The sequence below is a fragment of the Ceratotherium simum genome, chromosome 30 (genome assembly GCF_057802395.1).
Source record: "Ceratotherium simum simum isolate JZ-2026a chromosome 30, ASM5780239v1, whole genome shotgun sequence".
In the NCBI taxonomy this organism is placed as follows: Eukaryota; Metazoa; Chordata; class Mammalia; order Perissodactyla; family Rhinocerotidae; genus Ceratotherium; species Ceratotherium simum.
The window spans coordinates 17916412-17939485 of record NC_141929.1 but is presented as its reverse complement, the minus strand read 5'-3'; the positions used below and the strand labels follow the sequence as shown (position 1 = coordinate 17939485).

General features: G+C 41.4%; 1 protein-coding gene across 1 annotated transcript in view; it reads left to right on the top strand.

The window, feature by feature from the left end:
• The first annotated feature begins 5165 nt into the window (after positions 1-5165).
• The window catches only part of WWP2 (WW domain containing E3 ubiquitin protein ligase 2), a 134976-nt gene continuing 117067 nt past the window's right edge, over positions 5166-23074 (top strand). The window contains exon 1 of the mRNA XM_004431787.3: positions 5166-5228. The gene's annotated coding sequence lies outside the window, so the exon portion shown is untranslated. The remainder of the gene's footprint in view (positions 5229-23074) is intronic.

The following is a 23074-nucleotide window of genomic DNA, read 5'->3' as shown; positions in this document are numbered from 1 at the left end:
CACCCCAATCCCGACCTCTGGGAATCAGGAAGAGAAACTGCGACTTAGCGGCGCCTCCTGGCGGCCGCGCCGGCATCTCCCGCCTGAGGGCTACCCGCGCGCATGCGCGACGTCACCGGCTCCCCAGCCGTAGAGACGTAGGCGGCGTCAAACCTTGGCGGACACGTGAGGAAACAGGCTTCAGCATCCGCTCCTTAGCGCCTTCTTTACTTTTAGATGTGAAACTTGTATCTATTGTCAGTGTTAAAAGTCAATTAAACAGATAACCTAATTTAATGATCACATCCACCTTATGAGATAGGTGCTATTTTACAGGCAAAGGATAGCTACTCAAGAAGCTAGGTCCTGCTGAGGTGGCTAGTAAGTGATTGTAACAAGAGCCTCTTGCTTATTTATTATGCTATACCGACCGTTGCTTACGTACACCCACTTCATTTTGAGTAACTTGGGGCCAGGGTCTATGGCTTATGTACCTTGATATCCTTCTCCCCCCTCCCCTAAGCTAGGCACATAATTTGCTAGCAAATAATTCCTTGCTGAATCGAACCGAAGGGGTTTCAGATGACTTCTAAATTCTTCAAATCTGAGCTTCCATAATTATGAGATCTGGCCTATTACAAATTCATGCTTGCGATTTTGGCTGAATGCTGACATGAGTTTTCATTCATTCGTCTTCAGCGATGTTGAATTATTCCGAACCACTGTCAAGTCTTCACTCCAACATTATCCCTCGATTGTAATTTATCCATCCTACCTCCAAAAATCCTTCAGTGCCCTAAGGGTCCCCTTCAGCAGTTGCCCAAATCCCTTTTCTTTCCCCAAACATCTGTCTCAACTTTTCTTACCCTTCAGTCTCTTCAGCCTCCAGAGTCAATGGTTCCTGCCCCACCTGCCCTGCCTGAAGTAGCAGGGGTGAAGGCTGCTTCTAATTTTCTAGTTCATCATACCAATTTTTTTGTTTTTATTTCTCAGCTTTCTCAGTTTCTCTGCAGAATTTGACATTGCTGACTCTCTCTCCTTTCTGGACTGTCTCTCCTTGCCTGACTTTGGTGATACTTCATGATTCTGGTTTCCCTGCCTCTCTGATGGCTTCTCACTCTCCTTCACTGGACTCTTCTGCCTTGTACACAAGACACCCTCTGCAGATCCGTCTTGGTCCCTTTGTCTAAGTTCTTTCCTTCAGCAATACTGTCTATTCTCAAGGCTTCAATTGTCACATTATAGGAATGCCTCCCAAACCTGTAAGTCCAATCCCCGTTTATTTTCCAGCCTATCCTGGAAACATCCATCTTTAAACTTTTGGGATCTTCACTCAGGAGGAAGGTTAAAACAGAGGTAATTATCCCTCCCGCCCCTGCTTAAACTTTCTTCACTCGGTAGAGTGCCTATTTTTACTAATGGCATTACCACTAACAAAGGCATTCAAGGTAAGAATCTCTGAGTCATCGTGATTTCCACCCTTACTCTCAACCCATATTCCTCTTGATGCTACTTCTGAAATGTTTGGGGTGCCTGGGTCCCCTCTACCTTCATTCCCTTTACTCTAATCAAGTTTTTATCTCATGCCTAGAAAGGGTAATCCACTCCACACTAGTATTCCAATTTCTTTTTCTTCAGCTGATTTGCCCTTGTTGCCTAAAAAGGGAAGGAGGATGGAGGAACTGGACTCCATAATAAAAGAGGTTTATTGAAGTTGGCGACAATAATTCACTAAACCTTAAGATGAAGAAGAATGATTTAGATCAGTGGTTCTCAAACTTGAGTGTGCATCCAGGCACACTGGATTCTGGATTTTGATCCAGAATCACCTGGAGAGCTTGCAAAAACAGATTGCTGGGCCTCATCCTCAGTTTCTGATTCGTAGGTCTGGGCAGGGCCTGAGAATTTGCTTTTTTAATAACTTCCAGGTGATGCTGATGGTGCTGACCTGGAGCACACACTGGAGAACCACTGATTTAGGGGGCAATAGTCGGGAAAAGAAAGATCAGATTTTGAGCCATTCATTATCTAGTAAACACTAAGAATTCTTACTAATATAAAAGGTTTCTTGACACATTGTAGCTTTTGGCATTTTTTATAGTATTTTAATCCCTTTTCTCTTCCCCTGTAACATTAGTCTCCAAGCCCCCTAAAGCCTTAGGACTCTCATTTATTCAACAAATAGGTATTGAGAGCTAAGTTAAACCACCAGGGGTTGGGTGATATAATAGCTATGAACAAAATGATATTTTGCATAGCGTCTAGGGGCATCTTCAGAGTTTATGACTTTGGAGCTAGAACTTGAAGGACAAGTAGGGCAAAGACATCGAGGTGTGAAAGTCCAAGGGGTGTTCAGGAAATTGAGGGTGGTGCCTGTGGTAACACAGGGTGTCTGGGGACAGGGTCTCTCAGAGGCAACGTGAGCCCCGACACACTTCAGTTTTTTGAAGCTCATGTTTTTTTAAAAGTCATAAAAATCTAAAACATTATTATGAAACTTGTGCTCACTGTAAACAGCTTACATTAACAAATTAACACTTTCAAACACGTTTTTGAATGTAGGAGGACTCAATGGATAACTCATTTGGAGATAATGTGAACTTTTCCGTGTGAGGCCCTTTAGGAAAGAGCAGGGTCTTGCTTGTGTGCCAGTAAAGATCTGTGTTTATTTCCAGGACTGGAAAATGTAGAGGCTACAGAATTCTATGCTTAGCAGTGGGCTCGGGGAGAGAAAAACTTGACGCAGAAAAAACACTATGTGAAGTCAATATCCCTAGAATTCTTCTGGACTTTCCTGGGAGAGTCCTGGACTTTCTTGTCTCTTCCTTTGCCCTTGTTTTTTCTTCTGCCTGAAAATTCTGCCAGCCAATCACTGCTTAGTCTCCAAGCAGCAGCTCAGTTGTCCCCTCTGTAAACTGATCCCTGATCACCCAGATCAGATTTTTCCCCAAGGACGGATCTGAACTCTTCTTTCTCACCACACTTAAGACATTTCAGTTCTGTCAATGAGCAGTTGTTATTTCTGCTTTGTGTTGTTAATTGTGTGTCTTACTTCTTTAAGTAGGTCGGAGGTCTGGGACTGTGTTTTAGGGGTCTTTTTACTTAAATGAACATTTCAATTGACTTTTTAACTTTTGGGGGGCCCTTTTATGATGACATAGTTCAGATTTTTTACGTGTCTTTTAAAAAAATCTCCTATATTATAGGACCTACAGCAATGAGTTCAGTGTTCAATAAATGTTGATGAAATCTAGTCACTTACCAAATTATTTAAAGAGGCTCCTCTAGGCATTACTTTAGGAGTTGGGACATAGCTCCTGTCTTCATAATTCTTGTAGTGGGAAATGGATATTGTATATATATTACATATTATATATACATATATTTATACAAAACTCAGATAGTGATAAGTATAGAGGAAATACAGAGGAAAAAATAAGGGGGCTGGTAGGAGGGGAAGAGCTCAGTTGCAGTTTAAATGTGTGATTAGGAAAGGCTTCACTGAGACAGTTGAGCAAACATCTGAAAGAGATCAAGGGTGAGCCTTCTGACTACCTGGGGAAAGAACTTTCCAGGCAGAGGGAAAAGCAAGTCCAAAGGCCCTGAGGCCATGGTGGCTGAAGCAGAATATTGGGGAGAAGAGTGCTGTGAGATGAGATGAGAGAAAGGAGAGGTGTAGAAAGGAGAGGCATGGCTTTAGAGGTCACAGAATATACTTTAGTTTTTAAGTCTTTAATGCACAGTTCCAGCATGCTTGCCTAGTCCCTTCTTCCTTTTGAAAAACACCTACTCAAATGCCACCAAATCAAAGAGGTCTCCCCTAATTTCTTTAGACTAGAATTAGTAAAACTCCCATCAATGGAACTAGAGAAGTTTTAGTAGTTTTATAGATGAGATTAATGTAGGGTTTAAAGTATTAAGAGAGGGCTGTATCTCCTTGAAAGGCCATCTCCTGGATTTGGAATGGGAATAGGAAAAGTAGAGACTAAGTGCTCAACCAATTTAATTTGTATGCATGACAGGATCCATATAAACTTGAAGACTCAAAAATGACGGAATAATTAATGCATAGAGTGCTTAAGGCTAATTAGGTGATTAGTATTAATTTTAGTTAGTGGTAATTAAAAGTGAAAAATTGAGCCTTCATTCAACTTGTCAAAGCTGAAGGTTGAGACCATCAGTAAAGAAGGTTGATTTTAAATGTTTTTTATTTCTTTTTTTTTTTTTGTGAGGAAGATCAGCCCTGCGCTAACATCTGCCAATCCTCCTCTTTTTTTCTTTTTTTTTTTTGCTGAGGAAGACTGGCCCTGCGCTAACATCCACGCCCATCTTCCTCCACTTTATATGGGATGCTGCCACAGCATGGCTTGCCAAGCCGTGCATCATGCACGCCCAGGATCTGAACCCTGGGAACCCCAGGCCGCTGCAGCAGAGCACACACTTAACAGCTTGTGCCACTGGGCCAGCCCCTAAATGTTTTTTCTAATTCATAAAGTTCTATCTATTCTGTAAACTAAGGGAATGGGGGTTAGCTTGGTGTGGTGGGGTATTTTATAGGCCCAAGCAGGGGTTTTGAAGCTTTTCTACCTTTGCTTTATGTCACAAGAACAGACGCTTCACAAAGGCTACTTTTGTGTTTCTAGAGCCTAGAACAGTGCCTGGCACATAGCAAGCATAGGGTTGCCAGATACATCAAATAAAAATACAAGATGCCCAATTAAATTTGATTTTCAGATAAACAACAAATACTTTCTTGGCATAAATATGCCCCATGCAGTATTTGGCACCTACCTACACACGACATGGTTACTTATCTGAAATTCAAATTTAACTGGGCGTCCTGTATTTTATCTGGTAACCCTAAGGAGCTCAATGAATATTTATTGACTTAGTTGATTGCCTGGCCTCTTCTCACCTGTAAAATGGGGCTAATGTTAGACCCGCCTCCGGGGTTGATGCGAGGAGTAAACGAAACTTCGCCTGGCACTCAGTGAACCCTCAATTTATCTGATAGTTCGGGGACCATCCAGGGAGTGGAAAAGCCCTTCCACTTTTAAACATGCGAAGGATAAGACAGCATTCTCCCGGCCAAAGGCTCCCGGGCCAGGCCTAGATTGCCCACACCTGCGGGCCCGGCCAGCCTCTTCCGGGTCAGGTGACCGCGCGCGGTCACGTGACCCGGCCCGAGTGCGGGCGGTGGAAGGCGGAAGTGGGAGAGGAGTGGGGCGCCGCTTCTCTGGCCGCGGCAGGTAGCGAGCGCCGGCGCGGGGGCGCGGAAGGCCGGCGGGCAGGGGGCGCGGGTCTGACCAGCGGCGGCGGGAGGCGCGGGGTGTGCCGGGGGCGGCGCGGCCCGGGCGCCGGGGGGCGGTGGCTTCCTGTGGGAGGGGCCTGGCGCGGCGGTTCCGGCCTCTGAGGAGGGGTGTCCCGGCTCCCGCCCGAGCAGGGTGGGTGCTCCGGGGTGGGCGCGGTGGCCGCGGGAGGTGCGGCGGCCAGCGAGTCCTTCCGGAAGGGGAAAGGAGCTTGGGTGCCAGGGATGGAGAGGAGTGACCTTTGTGGAGGGGTCGGGACAGGAGGAACGGGCGACGTGGGACTGAGTTGGCAGGGGCGCCTGAGAATGGGCGTATGACATGGAGGGAAAGGAGAAATCAGGAAGAAGCAGCTGACTGAACCCCAGCAGAGAGTCTCTTCCTTCCCTCCTCTTTGGAAATGGTTGTTACCCGAGACTTTGATTTCGGTCCCATTCAGTTTTTAAACTTCTAGAGGGATCACAGAATCTTGGTCATCTTGCGTTCGTCACACCCACTTGGATAAGGTTGCCAATTCTTGGGAACCTAGCCCTTCAAATCATCTTTCTTTGAGATTTTCCCAGATCAGTTCAGCTTCGAGGCTTAAAAAAACAGTGTGGGCGCTTTGCTCTGGCCATAAAATGGCTTTTAGCCTAAACTGTTGGCCACGACCTGGCGCCCAGCATTACCTCAGCAACATAGCGGCTGCAGAAATCTTGGACAGAGCGTCTACCTTTACAGCTTTATGGCTTTTCCTCTTCACTTTAAATTATTCAGCTCTCCTTACCATGTGACTGCTTGACAAACTGTAACTAGGTGGGGTGCCTGAGAAATCTGTGTTGTGTTCCTTAGAACCGTGACCTGGATCATGATTTTGAGATTAAATACCTGTGTTAAAGCCGTTCATCCTTTTTTTCTTCATGTTAACCAAAATTTGCCAAAGTGAAATGAATTTCATAGATGCGGTGTAACTGGAGTGACTGTTTGAACTGGACATTCATGGGAGCCAGAGTCATTTTGGGTTACAAGTAGGAAAAAAAAGGGCTTTGCTAATGTAGAGTATTATGAGTTAAAGTTTTAGGGCTACTTGACGAGCATTTAAACATTAATTTTTGTAGCAGTCCTGTGAGTTAGTTGGGAAAGTGTTATTCCCATTTGATGAACAAACAGACCTAAGAGAGATGCCTTGATTTTTTTAACAGTTTATTGCTCTCTCTTGTTTACTGATTTCTTTCTCTCTGCTAGGCTGCACATCCTTCGGGGGCAGGGTTCATATCTTATTTGTCATATTTGGCTACTAGCCTAGTGCCTGGCATGTTATGGGCACTTGGTAAATGTTTGGTGAATAAATGAGTATCTGAAGGTCACATAGCTGTTAAGTGGAGGACAAGGGATTTGAGCCCAAATCCTATCTCTTCTCTTGTCAGACAAGCTTGCCATTTTCTGTGTTATTGTCCATATGAAAACCATAGGTATGGGAAAAAGGCTTGGGTTGGCTTTTCAGTGTCTTTTACTTACAACTCTCCCATTTACAAAGAGTTTATACCCACATCTCATTTAATCATCACCATGATCCTGTGAAGGTCAGTATTGTCCCTATTCTACACATGAAGAAACTGAGGCTTAGTGAAGTCCTTGCTTTGGATTCCAGAGCTAGTGAATGACTGAGTAGGGACTCGAGCCCAGGCCTTTTATCCCTAGACCCATTCTTTTCCATTTATAGAAGCAATATAAAGTTTTATTTTTAAATATTTTTTCAAGTATAAAAAGTATGACATTTTAAGGAAAAAATAGTATATAGATCACAGCAAGAATAGTGAATGTAAAATGCAATAGAAGTTTAGAAAACTCTGTACTATACCATAGCTGCCTCTTCCTGGGAAAAACGTTCTTTCATTCAATGAATATTTATAAGAGCCTATTCTATGCCAGGCATTGTTCCAGAATCGCACTGTCCAGTATAGTGGCCACCAGACACATGGGGCTGTTGAGCACTGGAGATAAGCTATGAGTATAAAATATACACCAGACTTTGAAGACTTAGTATGAGGAAAAGATAAAATATCTCATTGATATTTTTATATTATAATAAGTATAATATTAATATAATATATATGCTATAAATAACATTTTAAGTTAATTAGGTTAAATGCAATATAATTGAAATTAATTTCACCTGTTTCTTTTTACTTTTTAAAATGTGTTTCCTAGAAAATTAAAAATTATATTGGACAGTGCTGTTCTAAACGCTGGGAATATAGCATACAGGAAAGGCAAAAATCTCTGCCCTTGTGGGTCTTACATTTTAGTGGGAAAAGGCACGGTAAACAAAATAACCAAGTCAATTGCACATTATATTGTAATAAAGGAGGGAAGCGGGATGTGGAGTGTTGGCCAGGGTTGCAATTTTGAATAGGGTCCTTAGAAAAGCCTTCGTGGAGGGGCCGGCCCTGTGGCATAGTGCTTAAGTGCTCGTGCTCCATTGTTGGCGGCCCGGGTTCGGATCCTGGGCACACACCAATGTACTGCTTGTCAAACCATGCTGTGGTGGCGTCCCACATAAAGTGGAGGAAGATGGGCACAGATATTAGCACAGGGCCAGTCTTCCTCAGCAAAAAGAGGAGGATTGGCGCGGATGTTAGCTCAGGGCCGATCTTCCTCACACACACACACAAAAAGCCTTCGTGGAAAGGTCATGGAAGTGAGGGAAGGAGCTGTGTGAGGGAAGGAGCTGTGTGGCTGAATGGGGACACAGTGGTCCAGGCACAGGGCACAGCAAGTTAAAAGCCCTAATGAAGAAGCAACCCTGGCAGGTTTGGAACCAGCCAGGGAGGCCAGTGTGGCTGCAGGGGCCTGAGTAAGGGGGGAGTGGAAGGATGAGGTCAGAGAGGTGAGGGGGCTAAGGGGAGAGATGGGCAGGTCGTGGGGGCCTTGCAGGTCATTGTAAGGGTGTTGGTGTTTGCTCAGAGTGAGTTGGGGCCATTGGAGGGTCTTGAGCAGTGGGGTAGACACGAATCCATCCTGCCTTTCCACAGGCTCACTCTGGTTGCCATTGTGGAGAACGAGTCAAGAGGAGCAAGGCTAGAAGCAGGGAGACAAGTTTGGAGGCTATTGCCATGATCCGGGTGAAGGATGGACCAGGTGGTAGTGATGGAGGTGGCAAGGAGCAGTCTGGTGATGGGTATATTTTGAAACCATTGGGTTTGTGGATGTGGATTGTGAGAGGAAGAAAAGAGTCAAGGGCGACTCCACGGTCTTTGGCATGAACAACTAGAAGAATGGAATCGTCATTGGCCGAAATGGGGAAGACCATAGGAGGAACGGGGTTGGGGCTCAGTTTTGTTCACGTTGATTGTAAAATCCCTATAGAAATACAACTGAAGGTGTTGTGGGCAGTTAGATAGGGAAGTCTGGAGACAGGCCTGGGCTGGAGATGTGCATGTGGAAGCGGTTACCGTGTGGACAGTATTTAGAGTTGAGACACTGGGTGAAGTCACTTATGGAATAGCATGGGTACATATCCAAGAGGAATGCTTCTTGCCGGAAGTTAAATTTCGAAATAAAATCTCAGTTTGTACTATTATACTAGTAGGTATTTTAAGCATGGTGGAACATTGTAGTATATCTCGGGGAACTTGATTTTCTCTCCCTTTCACTTTTCATTTAAAGACCCTTTTGAAAACCACAAGCTAATGGGTTTCTTTTTTCTTGAGGAGGCTACTCTTCCAAGTGTGCGTCTTTGTAGTGCCGCTGAAATCAATTTGAGTGCCAATTTCTGGAATTAGTCTGGGTTTCTGGGTTGCTAACCAATTTAGAGACCTCCAAGAAGGATGGGAAAGAGACAGCCTGGAAAGATGGGTAATGAGTTTTTAATGTTTAAAATATTGGTTTTCGCTAACGTGTACTGAATGCATGTTGTTTGTCAGACATCCTGCTGTTTTATAGATTTAAAACAAACAGAACCTCACTGAGGTGAAGTGACCTGCATGAGGTCATGTAGCTAAGATGTGGAAGAGCTGGGATTTGAATCCTGGTCTTCTGAGTCCATCAGTGTAGTGGATGCATGAACATCAGCTCTCATTGGAATCAAATCAGTGAGCTGCTTTTGAGTGATTTTGAGTCACGTTGGACTACTATAGACTGGAATTTCTGAGAGGTAGGAACAAAAGGGAAGATCTTATTTCCCTTAAAGAGAACCAACTGAATCTTTTCTAGAAGGTTGCAGTCCCCTGCTCCTGCCCCTCCCCGCCAGCTTATAAACAAACATTTGGTGATTTAATTCAAGTGTTAATAACTACTTCTAGGAAAATACCAAATACCAAGACTTGGCAGTCCTAAACTGGGGCAGGTCCTCTTCCTCTGTGTCACCCATGCCTTTTGCTTCCTGTTTTGTCACGAGATCTGCTTTCCAGTCTCTTTTATTCCTAGCCTATAATTCCACTGTGCTTACGATGATATGACCTCCCCTGTCCCTCCTTCTATCTCTTTTTATGTGCTTGGTCTTTGTACAGATGTCATTTGGCAAAGTTCAATTCGTTTTGATTGTTTTTCAATATGGACCTTGGGAGAATGGAAGGTAACTCAATACCGGCCAGAGGAAAGAGGCCAAGAAAGAAGCATTTGTGTTGGAAAGAACTGGAAAAGCATGAGAGTGTGAAGGAAAGGAGGAATCTTTTGAACAGACCCTTTTCTTCCACGTCTTCCAAGAAGTGGATACAGGGTGGTTCTATGGTTAGAAATAAGAAGCTCTGCCTGTTTCTACAGCTGGCTAATTAAAAATAAAATCTTGGTGCTAGTGAGTAGTTTTGCTCTTCCCTGGCTCATCTGCTACACAGGTCCTTTCATCTCGAGATCAGTGGTCAGTGGTTTCTTGACTCAAAGCTGGGTCAAGAATTTCAGGAATCCCAAGAGCCTAGAATTTCAGCATCAAGAACTAGTTTAGCTTGTAGTTAATGCTGGAGGAGCACTTACCTTGTGCTCCAATAGAGCACTATTATTAGGTTCGTTTCACAGATGAGGAATTGAGATTTAGAGAGGGTAACTTGTCCAATATCACTCAGAGGCTAGTGAGTGGTTAAACCTATTTGCCTCTGAAAGACTGACTGCTTTGAAAGGTTCTTGCTGAAGTTGGGTGATAAGAATGATCAGGTGCTTCAGATATTGCAAGAGCTAGCACTTGCTGACTGATGTGTGGTTGCTTTCTCCTGCCAAAAGCTCTTCGAGGATTTATTTAATGAAGATCTCTCAGAGTGAGATGTCTGAGCTCCCAGAGGGCAGGGGCCCCATGACATTCGCCAGGGCCTGGCACAGAGTGGCATCTGTGAGCATCTGATGAACGACTGACCCTGGCTCAGGACTAGACAGGGTGAATAAAAGCGGCCTGGAAGAGGCACAATCAGAAGGCTGGCTGGCTGCCTTCCTGCCGCAGGTGTCTTTGACCATTATAGTCCCCTGGCTTCAAGAATCAACATATCCTAACAACCCAAATTTTGAGTTGTCCATCAACTGATGAGTGAGTGGATAAGCAAAATGTGGTATCCATACCATGAAATATTATTCAGCCATAAAAAGGGGTGGAATACTGGTACGTCCTACAACATGGGTGAACCTTGAAAACATTACGCTAAGTAAAAGAAGCCAGACACAAAAGACTGCATATTGTACGATTCCATTTATCTGAAATGTCCAGAATAGGCAGATCCATAGAGACAGAAAGCAGATAGTAGTTATTAGGGGCTGTGGGGCAGAGAGAAATGAGAAGTGACTGCTAATGATTATGGGGTTTTCTTTTGGGGTGATGAAAATGTTCTGGAATTAGATAGTGGTGATGGTTGCACAACTCTGAATATACTAAAAGTCACCAAGTGGTATTCTTTAAAAGGGTTAATTTATAGTAAGTGAATTATATTTCAAGAAAAAAAGAATCAACCCGTCCTGTTTTGAATGCACGCTCTGTGTTCTATTGAGGTCAAGTTAAGATTTTAGTGCAGGCAATAGCAGCCACTATCCTGCATCTTCCGGTGCCGGGACACCACATGTTATTCAGCTTCTTCTGAAGTTCCCTGTTGAATATGTTAAATAATGTTCTCCCTGCTTTTTTGATCTTAGGTACTTCAAGTATTTTAACCAAAAAGGACGATGATAGATCTTTGTTGTCTTTCTGGATGTCTCTGGAAACTCTGAACCAGTAGGTGGACCCTTGACATTGCTTAATTTGGCTAATAAGAAGGACTCAGGAATTACTACCCTAGATAATAGTTTCTTTTCATTTTTTTGTGTGTGTTTGTGTTTTTTTTCAGTGAGGAAGATTGGCCCTGAGCTCACATCTATTGCCAGTCTTCCTCTTTTTGCTGAGAAAGATTGGCCCTGAGCTAGCATCTCTGCCCATCTTCCTCTGTTTTGTATGTGGGATGCCGTCAAAGCGAACCACGGGCCGCTGAAGCAGAGCGTGCGAACTCAACCACTACACCACTGGGCCGACCCCAAGTTTTTTTCTTTTAACAGCCGGGGGATTATAGGCCAAGAAAGCTGGATTTTTTTTTTTTAAGTTTCTTATTTAAAATTAAAGGTGTAAGGTGTATTTGCTCCCTTCAGGGTAGAGCTGATAAACCCTCGGAAGATGGTAGTTCAGATTGTATCACAGGCTAACTCTGAGCCAGGGGTAGCTGCCCTTTTGGTTGTGAGCCCAACAGTGATACCCCTGCAGAGCCTGGGATGTGCCTGTGTCATAGGAGGGAAAAGGAAGAAATTGGAGGGGAGGAAGGGCCTAGCAAAGTAGGGAAGAAAAGAGAGGTGAAAAGAAGAAGGAAGATGGTGAAGCTTTGGTGTGAAGACCAGAGATAGGCTGCCTGTTACTCTTCTAATGTAGCCCTTCTTGATTGTTTCTTCACTTGCCATTAAAATACATATTGTTCTCAAATTCTCAAAAGCTAAGCAATTGTTGTAGTAGTGGCATCAACGAATTGTTTTGAACAGAGCATGATAAATACTCTTTTTTTAAGTAATGAAATAAAACATGATACATTTAGGATTCTGTTTTGTATCTGGAATCACAATTAAGAAACAATTTCAGCAAGACCACACCCCCTGTGACTGCAGGGGTTATTTCTAAGGGAAGTTACCGTGGGGTCTGGGTCTAGGTCGAGATGAGAGTTGGGCACCCCAAGGATGTGTTGCTGATGTGCAGAAGACTTCTAGCTTCAGCCTGATGTCATTTGAAATCCACAACTTGTAAAGCCTTTGTCGCTAATTGTATTAGTTTCCTATTCCTAATCTGTGTAACAAATTACCACAAGCTTGATGGTTTAAAACAATAGAAGTTTATTCCTTTACAGTTCTGGAGGCCAGAAGACCAAAATCAAAGTGTCAACAGTGTCAACAGGACAATGTGATCCCTCTAGGCTCTAGGGGAGAATCCTCTGCCTCTTCTAGTGGCTCTAGGCATTTGTTGGCTTGGGGCTGCGTGACTCCAGTCTCTGCCTCAGTCTTCACATGGGCTCTCCTCTGTGTCTGTTCTTCCCTCTGTCTCCTGAAAGGACACAGGACCCATCCTAAATCCAGGGTGATCTCATCTCGAGATCTTGAACTTAATTACATCGGCAAAGGCCGTATTTCCTAATAAAGTCACATTCATAGATTCCAAGGGGGTTAGCACTTAGACATATCTTTTTGGGGGCCACAATTAAACCCACTATACACTAATTGAATGTGGATGGGTTGCTTTTATTAAAATTAAATAAGGACATCATCCTCTGACCTGATTTGAAGAGAAGCCTTTTCCTTTCTTGAATTTAAATTTTATTTATGCCCAAATAATGCATGCACATAGTTTAAAAAGTCAAATAGCATTCATTACAAGGCTTATAATGCAATAGCAGTGCCTTACTTCACTCCTTTTCATTCTTGATTCTTGTTCCGTAGAGTCAATGACTTTTAAGTCTTTAGCTCTTTTCTGATATTGACTTCTGCATTTCTAAATGACATCCTTATACTGTTATTTCCCAGCTTGTCAGTTTTATTTATTGTCTTTTAACCATTGAAGATGAGGATTTAGCTCTCTTTCAGTCTCCACAAACACGCTTCTACCTCCATCTTCTGATTACAATATATCACAAGTTTTGATTAAATTATTTATGCTATTATGATGATAAATATTCACAGCCGAGCCATGTAGTATATTAGGATTACATTTCCTATCTCGTGCAGCTTTTGTTTTTACTAGAGTTACATATTTTCTGATTTTTTCATTTGCATAATTTTCTGTTTACCTATCACTAGTTCAGCCCAAACATTCTGATAGAGCTAAATGAATACTTCTTTCAGTGTGGTCAGATTCATCATGTAATCTATTTCTTCCATTTTCTTTCCTTCATCTTGAGATGACACTTCCTCTAAACTCTCCAATCTGGACTGGTTGCTCTCTAGGCTATTGCGCAGTAATGCTTTGGGATTTCTCTTCATCACCGTTCTGGGAATTTCTTTTGTCTCTCCCACGTGAGTACCCCCTATGCTCATCTTTCTCATTTACTCCCCTGGAGCGCATTTTTCAGTAGCTTCCTGAGAAAGCAGCTTTTGGAAGCAACTTTTTGGAGACTTTGCAAATCTGCCAACATCACTGTTTTCCTGTCATACTTGATGCGTGGTATTCTTTGTTATAGAATTCCAGACTAAACATAATTTTATCTAAAATTTGAAAGCATTGCGTTGTCTTCCAGCATTCAGTATTTTTACTGTTGAGAAGCCTGATGCCATTCTGATTTCTGTTCTCTGTAAATGTGACTGGAAGCTTGTACGCTCTTTGTTCTTATGTTCTGAAATTTCATGACGTTGTGCTTTAGCATGGTTCTTTTTTCATTCATTGTTCTAGGCACCCAGTTGGGTCCTTTCTATTTAGAAATGTATATCCATCAGCTTAAGAAAAATCTTTTGTAACTTTTTTTATTAATTTCTTTTTCTTTTTTTTCTCTTTTCTATTTCTAGACTTACTATAAGTTGGACATTGGACGTTTTAAATGAATCTACTATTTTTAAAAAGCCTTTTCTCTCCTATTTACCATCTTTTTCTTTTGGCTTTACTTTTTAGTATATGTCTTCACTTTATTTATCAGCTTCTGCTATCAGAGCTGTCCTTTCCAAGAGCGCTTTCTTATTTTCTGAATCAACCAACCTATCTTCTTTCCTTCCCTTCTTTCTTTCTTTCAAGTTACATTCTGTTCTTGTTTCATGGGTGTGATATTTTCTCTTATCTCTCTGATTTGTGGTTTTCTTTGACCTCTGTTTCATTTGACTGTGAGTTTTTTTTAAAACTTGAGATATAATTCACATACCTTTTATGCAGTTCAGTGGCTTTTAGTATTTTCACAGTTGTGCAACCAACACCACTGTCTAATTCCAGAGCATTTTCATCATCCCAAAAGAAAACTTGTACCCATCAACAGTCACTGCAACTCCCTAACCCTCTCCCTAAACTGTATTGTTTAGGGAATAATGACAAGAAAAAATGTCTGTACATGTTCAGTACAGATGCAACCATCGTAGGCCTTTTAATTCCTGGTTGATTAAATCGGTGGATGCAGAATCTGTGGTTATGGAACCTGTGGATACGGAGGGCTGACTTGATCAAGAAGCCAGTGGGTGGAGCTTTGTTTATTCCTTCTCCCATGCTCTTCTTTTCTATGTAGATACAAGTTCCTGACATATCATTTTCCTTCTCCCTGAAGAACTTCTTAACATTTTTTGCAGGGCAGGTTTTTGTTTGAGAAAGTCTTTTTTCTCCTTCACTTTCAAAGGATAACTTCATTGGATACAAAATTCTAGGTTGGTGGTTTTTCTTTCAATACTTTAAATATTTCACTGTGCTCTCTTCTTGCTTGTATGGTTTCTGACGAGAAGGCTGCTGTAATTCTTATCCTTATTCCTCTAGAGGTCAGGTGTTTTTTCCCCTCTCGTTTCTTTCAAGATTTTCTCTTTGATTGAATATGGTAATATGGTATGCCTAAGTGTACTTTTTGTAAAATTTATTTTTCGTTTTTGGTGTTTATCCTGCCGATGGTCTCTGAGCTTCCTGGATCTGTGGTTTGGTATATGTCATTAATTTTTGGAAAATTGGCTGTTATTAAGAGATTTCTTTTGCTCTGTTCTCTCTTCTGATATTCCAATTATGCATATTTTGCACCTTTTGAAATTGTCCTACAGTTCTTGGATGTTCTGTTTTTTTTTTTTTTAAAATTCTTTTTTCTCTTTGCATTTTAGTTTGAGAAGTTTCTATTAACATATCTTCAAGCTCATGGATTCTTTCCTCAACCATATCCATTCTACTGATGAGCCCATCAAGGCTTTCTTCATTTCTGTTTCTGTTATGTTCAAATTTGTTTTGGATTTCTAGCATTTTTCTTTTGATTTTTTTCTTAGAGTTTCCGTGTCTCTGTTTTTACGTTGTCTATTTTTTCCATTAGAGCCCTTAACATATTGATCATAGTTATTATAAATTCCCTGTTTAATAGTTCCAAAATCTGTGTCATATGTGAGTCTGGTTCTGATGATTGCTTTGTCTCTTCACACTGTTTTTTCTTGCCTTTTAGCATAACTTATAGTTTTTAATCAAAAGCTGGATGTGATGTGTTGGGTAATAGGAACTGAGGTGAATAGGCCTTTAGTTTGGGGTTTTATGTTAATCTGGCTAGCAGTTGTTTTGTGTTTAGTGATTGCTGTAACTATAGGTATCAGAGACCTCAAATTCCTCTAGTATCCTTATTTTTGTCTCCCTGCTTATCTTTGGTCTTCCCCAGAACTCCTTTTTTTTTTTTTGGTGAGGAGATCAGCCCTGTGCTAACATCTGCCAATCCTCCTCTTTTTTTGCTGAGGAAGACTGGCCCTGGGCTAACATCTGTGCCCATCTTTCTCCACTTTATATGGGATGCCGCCACAGCATGGCTTGCCAAGCAGTGCGTCCATGCACGCTGGGATCTGAACCAGCAAACCCGGGCCGCCGCAGCGGAGCGTGCGCACTTAATGCTTGTGCCACTGGGCTGGCCCCTAGAACTCCTTAAATAGAGCGTGCACCTTTTAGCTCTTTCAGCTGTAATCCACTGTTATTATATTGGACCCTTGATATGGTGGTAAAGTGTGGGGGAGGGGAAGCATTTTATAATCTTATGATTAAATCTCAGTCTTTTAGTGGGTCTATGTCCCTGAGTTGTGACCTTTGCAAGTGTTTATTAACTGTTTCTCTCCCTGACCCAGGTGAGACAAGAAGGCTAGAGGGGGCCTCAGAGAGGGAAATTTCCTCCCCCGAGTTGGGATAAGGCTCTGGGAGAGTCTTTTTCCTGGGAGAGAAGGCCATTGTTACGGAGAGCCCTCTGGGCATATTTCACAGTGGTTACTTTCCCCTCCCCCTGCCAGAGCCAGGAGGGGGTCATTCTTGGCTCTTTAGCGGGAGAAGCTTGTAGGGCAGGATTTTTTTCTTTGTGTTTTATTCACTCATGTATCACTAGCACCAAAAACAGTGCATGATACCTAATAAATGCTCAATAAATGTTGAATGATCGAATGAATACCTTTCATCCAAGCCCGTGAAATTGTTTTACGAAGATGTGGGAAAATTTCTCAGATCTAAGGTGGTAACAAACTGATGACATTTCTCTGAGCGACTAGTTAGTCCCCAATCTAGTAGTGTTTGCTTATTGGGTACTGTGGTGTTTGTGATTATCTCTCTAATCTAAAACCTCACCTAAAATGGGATTGTTGTAGAGCAGTTCTCAAGGTTTTTTGACTGCAACCTATAGTAAGTCATATATTTTATATCATGACCCAGAATACCTGTACATATAAATGTACATTTATCTAAATAAACTTTTCATGAAATAATAGTTTATGTATGGTGTACTCTCGTATTTTCTACTTTATTATTTTATATTAAAAAGTGCTTGTCAAGATTTACATAGAGGATAAGTTCAGAAGACAATATGTTTTTTATTTTTATTTATTTATTTATTTTTTATTGATGTTTTAATAGTTTTTAACATTGTGAAATTTTGGGTTGTACATTTTTGTTTGTCCATCACCATATATATGTCTCCCTTCACCCCTTGTGCCCACCCTCCACCCCCATTGCCCCTGGTGACCACAATACAGTTTTCTCTGTCCATGTGTTGGTTTATATTTCACATAAGAGTGAGATCATACAGTGTTTGTCCTTCTCTTTCTGGCTTACTTCACTTAACATAATACCCTCCAGGCCCATCCATGTTGTTGCAAATGGGATGATTTTGTCTTTTTTTATGGCTGAGAAGTATTCCATTGTATATATATACCACATTTTCTTTTTATTTATTTATTTATTTATTTGTGAGGAAAATCAGCCCTGAGCTAACATCCATGCTAATCCTCCTCTTTTTGCTGAGGAAGACCGGCTCTGAGTTAACATCTATTGCCAATCCTCCTCCTTTTTTTTTCCCCCCAAAGCCCCAGTAGATAGTTGCATGTCATAGTTGCACAGCCTTCTAATTGCTGTGTGTGGGACGCGGCCTCAGCATGGCTGGAGAAGTGGTGTGTCGGTGCGCGCCCGGGATCCGAACCCGGGCCGCCAGTAGTGGAGCACGCGCACTTAACCACTAAGGCATGGGGCCGGCCCATATATACCACATTTTCTTGATCCAGTCGTCAGTCGAGGGACGCTTAGGTTGCTTCCACTTCTTGGCTATAATGAATAATGCTGCAGTGTTTTATTTTTTTCAAGAAATTTGGATAGATCTTCCAGACTTAGTTTTGGCTTGTCCCTTCCTCTCCCCATAAATCCATTACTCCCTTCAATAATGAAATTCTTTGTGCATCTGTAACCTTTGATGATACTTTAAACATTGTTCTCCCTTCTCCCCCTGCCTGCCCCAGGCTCATGCTAACTTGGTTTTTTGGGAGTGGTTCGAATGCAAACACTTCTCTTTGCTATTAGCGGGAGAAAACATTACTTGAGTACACTCACAGAGTCATCTATTTGTGTGGCTGAGACAGGTGTGGAGTAAATTCTGGGTCTCATGTTTCATAAGCTTCCTGTAGTAGTAGGTAGTGGGGGTTTGGATTTCATGCCTATTGGGAGCCATGTCCAATATGGGGCTTGAGGCAGAAGCTAATAGGTTGAAAATACTTTGACTGGAGTGAGATCTGACTTCCCTTCTACAGTAATGGCTATTTTTCTTTATACATGGATTGGAAAGGTTTTCCAATTCAAGATATCTACCTTGTAGTGTCAGGGTGGTATCTTGCTAATTGGATCTGAAAAGACAGACAAAGCTCCACATAATAACATGGATTATTGTTAGTAAACAGTGGACTGTAATTAGGAAAGACATTGGAGAAAGAAAACATGGTAGTGTTTTCTACTCTGTTTCTCTTGCTTTCCCAGTTATTTTTGTTCTGAACCTTCTTTAGAATATATGTGATTGATTTTGTTTTGGGGCCATGAAGTATAGATCAAGAGGTTTGGTCTTTCTCCCATTTAATAGGCCATGTGGGGGCTTCAAGTTTCGTTCTCCTGAATTCTCTCGAGTTCAGACCAAAGGCTAAAAACAGCTAAAGCTCAGGGAGAACAATCTAGTTTAAAAACTATCCTCAGTCGAGTTGCCTTAGGAAGGAAAGAGTCCCAATAGATACAAAGATTTTTAAAATATTCTTTCATTTTTAAAATCTATAAATAATGCATTTCCAGCTTTTAGTGCTTTAACCTCTGTTACTAAAAGCCCTGAGGCTTAATTTATAATCATTAATCTTTCCTTCATTACTCAAGATATGATCTTTTTTCCCCTTAAAATTATTGTTAAATTATGAAAAAGATCAAACATATGAAATGGTTCAGAGAATAAGATAACAAGCAGTCATAAAAACCACCATCTGGATTTAATGAATATTAACATTTTGCCGTATTTGCTTCAGAACTTTTTTCTTTAAAAAGTAAAATGTTGCAAATACAGTTGAAGTTCCCTTGGTCTCTCTCCTCACTCCACTTCGCCTGCTCCCTCCTCCGCTACCCCAGAGGTGACTTCTGTTCTGAACTTGGTGTGGTTCCTTCCTAGCCGTGCTTCTATACTTTTATTCTATTTATGTGTGTTTACAACAATATATACAATTGTTTTGTGTAAGTTCAAGTGTATACCAATGGCATCATGCTGTACTTAGGCTGCCACTTGCTTTTTTTGTTGTTGTTTAGCCTTATAGTTTGGGATTTGTACATGTAGATTGAATTCACATATTTCAAGTACTATATAGCATTCTATTTTATAAATATATCACAATTTATCCATTCCCTCACTGATGAGCATTTAGGTTATTTAGAGATTTTTGCTGTTATAGATACTGCTGTGATGAACATCTTTGAACGTGGCATGTGTTGGAAGATTTTTCCCTAGCAAATAACTAGGAGTGGTGGAATCCTGGGAGATAAAATGTATACATCTTTTTTTGCTGTTGTTTTTTGCTTGAGGAAGATTCGCCCTGAGCTAACATCTGTGCCAGTCTTCCTCTATTTTGCATATGGGTCACCACCATAGCATGGCTGACGAGTGGTGTAAGTCTGCGCCCGGGATCTGAACCCATGAACCCAGGCTGCCGAAGCAGAGTGCGCCGAACTTAACCACTATGCCACAGGGCCAGCCCCCACAATATGTGCATCTTTAACTGTACTGGAGGTTGCCAGGTACCATCTAGTTTGCACTGCCTCCAGAAGTGTATGAGGCTTCTCACAGACACTTGTCAGACTTCTAATGTCTTACTAATCTGATGGGTAGAAAGAGAGTTAATCTTTTTTATTGCTTTACCAAAACAAATTTTATGTAAGGGAGTCAAAACATCATCCTTTTGAATTTCAGAAAATTGATGCTCAAATTCATTCATTTGGTATATTTTTATGGAGTTCCTACTAAGAACCCGGCACCATTCTAGACACTAGTGCTACCGAGCAAGAGATGGGACATACATCTCAGCCCTTCTGGATCTTACGTTCTAGAAGAGGGAGAGAGACAGTACACACAATCAATAAATACAATATGAATCATGTCAGTGATAAATGCTAAGGAGAACAAGTAAAATCAGGAACGATGGTACTAATGTGTGTGGAGAGATGAGGTTGATAGAGTGGTCAGGGAAGACCCCTTAAGAAAGTGACATTTGAGTAAATGCCTGAAGGCAGTGAGGGAATAAGCCATATATGTGGACAACTGAGGAAAGAACATTCTGGACGGAGGGGTAGAAGTCTGATGGGGGAGCATGTCTGGCATGTTCAAGGAACAAGAAGGCGCGTATAGCTGTGGGAGAAGGAGGTGGGGGAAGAAATGGGAGATGAGTCAGAGAGGTGTGTTGTGGTGGGGGTAGTGTATCACGTAGGTCATTTTGAGGACTTTGACTTTGACTCTGAGTTAGATAGGAAGCCACTGGATGCTTTTGGATAGCAGAGTGATATGATCTGATTTACATATTAAAAAAAAATCACTGCTGAATGTAGAGATTAGATTGAAGGGTGGGGAGGGCAGAAGCAGAAAAAACAATAATCCAGATAAGAGATGGTGGTGCTTTGGACCAAGGCAGTGACAGTAGAGGTGGAGAGAAGTTTGGATTTGGTTCTACCTTTAAAATATTTCCAATAGGATTTATTTACAGATAGTATGTGGCGTGTGAGAGAGAAAGCAGAAGCTGGAATGAGCCCCAGAATTTTGGCCTGAGCCACTGGATGGAAGGAGTCGTCATTAACTGAGATGTAGAAGGCTGAGGAACAGGTTTGAGGGAGAATATAAGAAGCTCAGTTGTGTCAATGCACAAAGAGGATCTGAGGTTTGAGAGTGAGGTTCCTACTGGACACACCAATTTGGGATTGTCAACAAAATAGATGGTATTTAAAGCCATGAAACAAAATGAGATAACCAAGAGAAGATGTGCAAGGCCTGAGCTGTGGGACACTGATGGTTAGAGGTTGAGGAGGGGAGAAGGAGTCAACAAAGAAGGCCGAGAAAGAGCAGCCTGAGAGGCAGGAGGAAAATCAGGCAGGTGTGGTGTCCTGGAAGCCAGGGAAGAAAGCATTTCAAGGAAGAAAGAGTGATCCATTGCGTCAGATGCTGCCAATAGGTCATATAAGACAAGGACTGAGAATTCACTATTGGATTTAATACCATGGAGGTCTGGTCTGTCGAGCTCTTGATGAGAATAGTTTCAGTATTCTTGTATTCCTATATTCCAGTATTCCTAATTCCTGTACTCCAGTATTATATTCCTATATGTTACCTGTAACATGTCAGAGGTTTCCACTGTTACTCCGTATGTTAGCTTGAAGTAAAGTGCCTGTTATGGACTAGTCCAGAAAAAACTAGTCACTTAAATTTTTTGGACTGACTATATCTTATAAATAAGGCAAATTGTTTTGGCTAAAATCTTGAAGCATCGAGTTGTTTGACTTGAGCTATGGAAAATATCAAAATCAATGTGATTTAGCTGTAGCTGCATTTAATTCTCAGCTCAAGCGCTTCCATTCTTAGGGTAATACGATGAGTTAATAACTACGCTTTATGGCTAAACAACTCTTCAGAATAGGAAGTTAGGAGGAAAGATCAGATACAAATAGAATGAAAGAAGGTATTAATGATGTTGAATACAGTAGGAACTTTATAGTGTCTTTATAGCAGAAGTTCTCAAGTATGGTCCTCAGACCCCTAGTGGACCCTCAAGACTTTTAGGGTTTTGCAAGATCAAAGCTATTTTCATAATAATTTTATTTTCCTTTTTCACTGTGATCACATTTGCACTGATGGTGCAAAAGCAAAGATGAGTGGAACTGTTGGTGCTATAGCATGAATCAGGGCAGTGCCACCAATCTGTGCTGTTCTCATTGTATTCCTCACCACAGCCCACTCGTGAAAGGAAAAGAAAAAGCCAGTTTCACTTAAGAATGTGCTTGATGAAGCATAGTTTACAAATTATTAATTTTATTAAGCCTTGACCCTTGTGCACATGTCTTTTTAATATTCTGTGTGATGAAATGGGAAATACCCTAACGCACTTCTGCTGCATACCGAATATAATGGTTGTGTTGAGAAAAAGCGCTCGTACGACTGTTTGAATTGAGAGCTGAACTAGTTACTTTTTTCTTGAAATACGATTTTAACTAAAAAAACTAGCAGGCAAACTAAAGTTACTAGATTTGGGTATTTAGCAGTATTTTCTTGAAAATGAATGAAGTGAGCTGACACTTCAAGGAGAACAACTGACAGTGTTTGTTGCCAATGATAAAATATGAGTTTTAAAGTGAAAATTAGAATTTTGGAATACTTACATCTACTACCAAGAGCTTGACAGCTTCCTGGTATTTAAAGACTTGTCTGATAAGATCGGTGGTGACTTTCACAAATGTAATTTTTTTTGATATTGTAGTATAATGAAATGTGTCAACATTTGGAATATCTATATAACTCAATGAACCAACATTTTCCAAATAACAAATGAGAATGTTACAAACTCATACGAGTAAAGATCCATTCAAAGTGCAAGATAGACTTCTGCTTCTAGCTAAAATGGAATGACAGGGCTGCCTGGTGGCTAATGATGTTGAGCATCTTTTCATGTGCTTATTGGCCGTGTGTATATCTTCTTTGGAGAAATATTTATTCAGATCTTTTGCCCATTTAAAAAATTGGATTTTTTTTTTACTGTTGAACTGCGACTTTCTTTTTGGAAATATTATATTAGGCTCTCCCTCCTCCAGACTTTGATATAACAGTGCTATGTCCCACTTAGGCCATCCAAGACCTATATCCAGGTTCAATAATCATTACAAG